The sequence below is a fragment of the Podarcis vaucheri genome, assembly GCF_965113315.1.
Source record: "Podarcis vaucheri genome assembly, chromosome: 13".
Taxonomy (NCBI): domain Eukaryota; kingdom Metazoa; phylum Chordata; class Lepidosauria; order Squamata; family Lacertidae; genus Podarcis; species Podarcis vaucheri.
The window spans coordinates 21,947,322-21,954,100 of record NC_138751.1 but is presented as its reverse complement, the minus strand read 5'-3'; positions in this window follow the sequence as shown (position 1 = coordinate 21,954,100).

Genomic DNA, 6,779 nt, shown 5'->3' with positions numbered 1-6,779 from the left:
ACCTGTGGAGGTCGTATACTCATACACATAAAAACCCTCTACAATTCCTTCACTGCTTAGCACAGGTGTAAACCAGCATAGCAGCAAGTACTAACCGTGGGAGTGAGAATGAGGCTCCACTCAAATTATGAGGGAAAAGATACAGGCTTAGTGAAATCCACAAGCCCTTCCCATATAAGTCAAATTATGCCCCCATGCTCCCCATAGCCGTTTAAGAGCAGTAGCTAAAGGAGTGTTCACAAAAAGGAAGAGCGACTGGCCCAATCTGCCTCCAGTTTAATACAAGCACTGGCTCTGCTCCTACCAACATCTGCCAGGCCTTTAACAAGACCTAAGTTCCACCTCTTAGTCACTGTTTGTTGACAACCCAGTTATGTAGTAATTCTTTGTAGCTTTGTTTTATTTTAACATTTCTTCAGTCCTGGCTACTTGGAGGTTGACAGCCACTAGCAAAGTCTCTGCCATGGCAGAAGGGAGATTTCCTCCCACAAAGTCCTAACACCAAAGAGCAGAAAAGCAGTATCATCCAGTACCATGTTTGTTCCTGAGGGATAAGGTTGCCCTTGTTCTTCGTCTAGCTATTTGATTATGATTCTGTTATTCCATGATCTGAGCAGGAGTGAGGAGCTAGCAGCCTGCAGGCCAGATCTGTCCCACCCCCACAAGCCTTTCCTACTAGAAACTCAATATTGGGGCTGGCCCAGTTGGACAGTTTCCTTTAAAAAAACAAAGTTGGATTTTATTTTGATTTGTATAGATTAATTTGAAGAAATTAAACATCTCACATTTTTGTTTCTCTCACTGGGTTTTTTTCCTTTCTTTTTACAAGTTTCATGACACACTCCCTTAAAGACATGCCTTTTAAAAACTCAGAAGCAAAGATAGATGGTTGAATATTTTATTGGAAGGATGTCTTTAAAAAGGAATGCCGTTCCTCTTTTAACAGTGCTTTTTTATTACTGGATGGGAGGCTATTCCTTGGTGAGAGTTACCCCTCTCACTCACTCTTGTTAGCAGGGTTGTGCAAATTAAAATTCAGCAATAACTGAACAAAACCTGAAAGCTTTGCTGGTCAAGGAGTTGGAATGAAGGTCATCCTCAAGATTGGAAATATCTTCTAAAGAAGCCCTGGGCATTGAGGCCACTCTACTGTTATATTGGGGTTTACATGCAACTAGTATAAAATTTATACACCAGTGTACACAAATAGTTGAGCTGTACACTGTAGTTATTCACATGTGACAGTCAACAAGTGTACAGTTTGTGTAGCCACGTATACAACAGTTGAGCTTTACAAAGTGGGGTGTTGAAAATGGAGTTTGCCTATGAGCCCACCCACATTCACCCCAAAATATCTGACTATGACTTGATTTGAAAAGGAGGTGATTCTTTAGCGGGGTGCTTGGCAGACACGGCCACCGTCTCATTGTTTGGAAATTTCTGTAGGCTGTCCCAAACCCTCATCACCTTTTTGCAGCCCCGCGGTATCAAGAGCCTTGAGAGAGGAATGAAAAGGCCCAGCCAACTAGTATTATTTATCCAATTTTGATGCTACCCTTCATCTGAAGGCCACAGCACAGTTTGCAACTGCAGCCTGTCTTACGAAGAGTGGCATTGTGGAGGGCTTTTCACAAGATAACTCCCCTTCATCACCATCAGGTATGATGGGGTGGGGGGTACGAGACACTTTGGATAGTCGGGGGGGGCATGGTGTTAGGACCCCTGGATCACTGACAGCAGCAGCTGCCAGACCCTCCAATTGCCTAGGGACAACCCCAGATTTACAGAAGCCATCACAGTTTCCGATTTGATTCTGGAATGTCCCATTTTTCCCCTAGGACGTTCGTGCCCCATCCCTGTTCTGAAACTTCTGTCCATCCACTTCATTCATAGGCTCTCAGTTCCAGTACAGTGGTACCTCGGGTTACATACACTTCAGGTTACATATGCTTCAGGTTACAGACTCCACTAACCCAGAAATAGTACCTCGGGTTAAGAACTTTGCTTCAGGATGAGAACACAAAATGTGCAGCAGCAGGAGGAGGCCCCATTAGCTAAAGTGGTGCTTCAGGTTAAGAACAGTTTCGGGTTAAGAACAGACCTCCAGAACGAATTAAGTTCTTAACCCGAGGTACCACTGTATTACAACCTGTCATTTATAGCACAATCTGCTTATTGCCTCACTCCCAAGATGCTTGTTCTTCAGGCAGCAACTGTAAAAGCAGCAGCAGACATAAATGCCGTGAGGAGACCCCTCACAGAGCTACAATTCCCACAGTTCCTTGGGAAGTGGGATTGCTTGTTAGCGCTCTTGGTATTGTAGCTCTGGGAGGGGGAAAGGGGTGTCCCAACAACTCTCAAGGCCCCACTGCCGTTCCCAGGATTATTTGGGGGAAGCCATGGCTGTTCCACGGCTGTTTCAAATGTCTGCAGCCAGACGGGCGAAGCTGGAGTTGGTTCAGATTCCTGCATTGCAGGGGCTTGGACTAGATGACTCTGAGTGTCCCTCCCAACTCTACAATTCTGTGATTTCCCAGCACCCCAGTTCAGCCTAAGGAGACTCCGGGAGAGCAGTGAGAGCTAAAAGCAGGTTTATTGTGGGGGGGGGGGGAGGGACGTGGTCGAGGCTGCCACGTCCAGGCGGCACTTCTGCGGAGGGCGCCGGCTGCTTCTTTGGCCTAGCGGTATATGGCGAGCGGCACGTTGACGATGCGGAAGCTGTCGATGGAGCCGCTGGCGCCCAGACCGTTGGCGTCCATTGCCTCCGGGAGGTATTGGCCGGGCAGCTGCGGGAGGGACGAAGGCGGGGAGCGTTAGACGGAGAGGACGGAGCTGCGCGAAGGGGCGAAGGAGGGACCCAGGTGACGGGGAGGAAGAGAGACTCACCCTGGAGTTGACGGGGTCCGCGAGCAGGTTCTGGGCGGGCAGGGCGCTCGGGTTGCTGGGGAGGCCCTGGGCGCTGTCGAATAAGTCCAGGTTGATGCTGCAGATTATCTTGGAGAGGTACTCTCCCAAGGTGACGACTCTAGGGGAGGAGGGGGAGAAGGAGGTCAGCTTGCGGGAAACGAGAGTAAAGAGGAGAAGGGCCGGGCCATGGCCTCGCCATCGGGAGAGGGTTCCTGCTCGACGGGGCGGGCTTACATGGGCACAGTCCGGGCTCTGATGTGTGCGGAACGGGACGGGATCTTGGCCCAAACGGGCTGCACGTGGCTCTGGTTGACTCCGCTCAGCGCCATCCTTGCACTTCAACCTCTTCGGTGCCGTCGGAGACGGAGGAGCCCTTTTTTATGCCGTGCATCGCTGCATTCATGCACGACTTTCCCATAAATAGTTTTATGGGAATAAACAGAGGAGAAGAAGACTCCAAACAATAACTTGGAACATCAAAAGAAAGAATAACACTTGCCCAATCTGTAGCCTAGTGTAACTGGTATTGTTAAAAATGTGGGAGACCCAGACAGGATTAATAGGAATATATTTATAGAGTACAGAACTGGTAGTCACTTCCAAACTGGACCATTTCCCCTGGAACCTTAATTGAATCACGCACACATAAGCATATCAACAACATACCGTAAATATTCTTCTTTATTTCAGGATTGGTAGGAAATGGTCCAGTTTGGAACTGGGCCCCAGTTCGGGAGCCTTGAAATGTATTTCTAAACATCCAGCTTGGTTCTCCCATATATTTAACTTCACTAATTAGACTGGGCTGCACTGCAGATTGGGTAAGTGTTAGGTTCTTTCTTTTGACATTGCAAGTTGTTCTGAGTCTGTTCCTATGTTTATTCCCATAAACTTATTATGTCTTGCATGAACACTTCAGTCGTGCATATTTTTCAGTTGGCTTAACTAGATTCTCAGCCCCACCCGCAATATGTTACATTTGGGGAGTTGGGCAATGTGGGTATGAGTCAGATGCTCTTCATTGGTCAATATTTGGTGCTGGGTCCAGCAAGTGGTGGGACAAGAGTCTTTGGGTGGATCTCTAGGAAAAGAAACAGCAGCCCAGCACCAAGAGGAAGCTTCTAAAGAGAAATTGCTCAGTTTTCAATGGGACAGCTCTTAGGATATTTGAAGATACCTATAATTTATAAGCTTTTGTTGTTGTTGTTTAGTCGTTTAGTTGTGTCTGACTCTTCGTGACCCCGAGGACCAGAGCACGCCAGGCACTCCTGTCTTCCACTGCCTCCTGCAGTTTGGTGAAACTCATGCTGGTAGCTTCGAGAACACTATCCAACCATCTCGTCCGCTGTCGTCCCCTTCTCCTTGTGCCCTCTATCTTTCCCAAGTTAAACGTCCCCAAATCCTTCAACCGTTCCCCATCAGGCTTGGTTCAAATGGGACACTTGTTCCATTGAATTGCACTTGCCATGTTACTGCCCATTCAGGCATTTCGGAGGGGTCCTTTTAGAGACCCTTTTTTCCCTTCAAACCCCCCCCCCAACAATGTACTATCATACTCAACTTTGGCCACCTCACTGCTCTTTCCTGACGCTGGACTGTTGAGGAACAAGTTAAAAAGGAAGAAACCTCCTCTTTCCCTCCCCGATCCTTGTGACTCCCATTTCCCCTCATCCCTCACCATTGGCCATGCTGCCTGAGGCTGATGGGAGTTGGAGTCCAAGGAAGTCAGGGGGGTTCCACAGGTTCTCCATCCCTGCCCTACAGCACCCCAGACACACAGGCCACTTCGCTGTTTGAATAGCTTTTACATTCCTCCTAATGCTTAGCCCGCTTCCCTGCGGTTTCCGCTCATTTGGCACTGCAGACAAGATGCACCCATTTCTCCGTGTGGTGATTTAATTTCTAGAGTCCAGATGAGGGAGGGTGAATTCTGAAGAACAGCCAAGCTAGTAACTCTGCACAAACAGCATTTCAGTTTGACGTTCCTGAAATGCAAAAAGCGAGAGGCAAACTTGAGGCAGTGATTTATTTGTGTCTTGAGACGAACAGGTGCTAATGATAACAGCGACATTTATGGGGACCCGGAAATAGGAACAGTCCCTAATAAAGAGGGACAGTAAGAGTGCTTGCATTTTGCTTCCATGATACCAGAGGCAGGTTGCCAGCCTAGCTCTGTAGGCAGCAGACAGCGTTCTGGCAAAGTGTGGCAAATGCCCTTCTCTTTTTCTTATCCCAGCAGGTGCCCTGATAGTAAAAGGGAGCCGAGAGGCCTCTGCTTGCTGTTCACCATCTGGAGTTACAGAAGGGGTTAAAGAGCCCTTTGCTGGTGAGGATGAGCCGGTGGGATGAGGCTAATTCTGCGAGCCTTTCAATTCTTTCTTAGCATCGCCCTGTTGAACATGAGGGACTGTGAGTAGGAAGGGCCACAAGAGGGGAGAAAGGGAAAACTCCCAAAACCTCTTGAGTTACTGCCATCTTCAGAGTGCTGAAAAGCCCACTCAGAAAGCCCACAATTCCCATTCATGACTCTAGTATAGTGTCTTCCAAATGTGGGTCTCCAGCTGTTTTTGGACTACGGTTCCCATCATCCCTGACCACTGGTCCTGCTTGCTAGGAATGATGGGAGTTGTGGTTCATCCACAGGAGGAGACGCAAATTTGGTAAACACTGTTCTAGTCTACCTGCTGTCCACTGTACAAGATAGGCAAGGCTTGGAACAATAGAATACTTTTTAAAATTCTCCAGTACCCTCCTTGCTTCTCTCTTCTTCCAAGCAACATCCAGCTAGTCAGTGATTGCTCCGCTCTTCCCTCATTTATGCAATTTATGCAAACCCCTCCACACCCAAATATATGCAAATATGTTATAATAATAATAATAATTTATTATTTGTACCCTGCCCATCTGGCTGGGTTTCCCCAGCCACTCTGGGCGGCTTCCATAAAAACAAATTTTTTGGATTTGCACAAACCATACTGGACCCAGGCTTTATTTTTTCTTCGTGCAGAATTTTTGAGTCCTCTCCTCCCCCCCCCTTAAAAAACAAAATATATGCAGCTCATAGCAAGCTGCGGTTATTTCAGAAGCCAGCTTTTACCAGAGAGCAGCTGCCTCATGGACATGCTAGACTGTCCAGTCTCTTTTGCTCCTCACAGCATTTATGTCTGCTGCTGCTTTTACAGTTCCTGCCTGAAGAACAAGCATCTTGGGACTGAGGCAATATGCAGATTGTGCTATAAATGACAGGTTGTAATACAGTGGTACCTCGGGTTAAGAACTTAATTCGTTTTGGAGGTCTGTTCTTAACCTGAAACTGTTCTTAACCTGAAGCACTACTTCAGCCAATGGGGCCTCCCGCTGCCGCCGAACTATTTGTGTTCTCACCCTGAAGCAAAGTTCTTAACCCGAGTTAATATTTCAGGGATAGTGGAGTCTGTAACCTGAAGTGTGTGTAACCTGAAGTTTCAGAACAGGGATGGGGCCCGAAAGTCCTAAGAAAAATGGGACATTCCAGAATCAAATCGGAAACTGTGATGGCTTCTGTAAATCTGGGGTTGTCCCTAGACAATTGGAGGGTCTGGCAGCTGCTGCTGTCAGTGATCCAGGGGTCCTAACGCCATGCCCCCCGACTATCCAAAGTGTCTCGTACCCCCACCCCATCATACCTGATGGTGATGAAGGGGAGTTATCTTGTGAAAAGCCCTCCACAATGCCATTCTTCGTAAGACAGGCTGCAGTTGCAAACTATGCTGTGGCCTTCAGATGAAGGGTAGCATCAAAACTGGATAAATAATACTAGTTGGCTGGGCCTTTTCAGTTCTCTCTCAAGGGTCTTGATACCCCAGGGCTGCAAAAAGGTGGTGAGGGTTTGT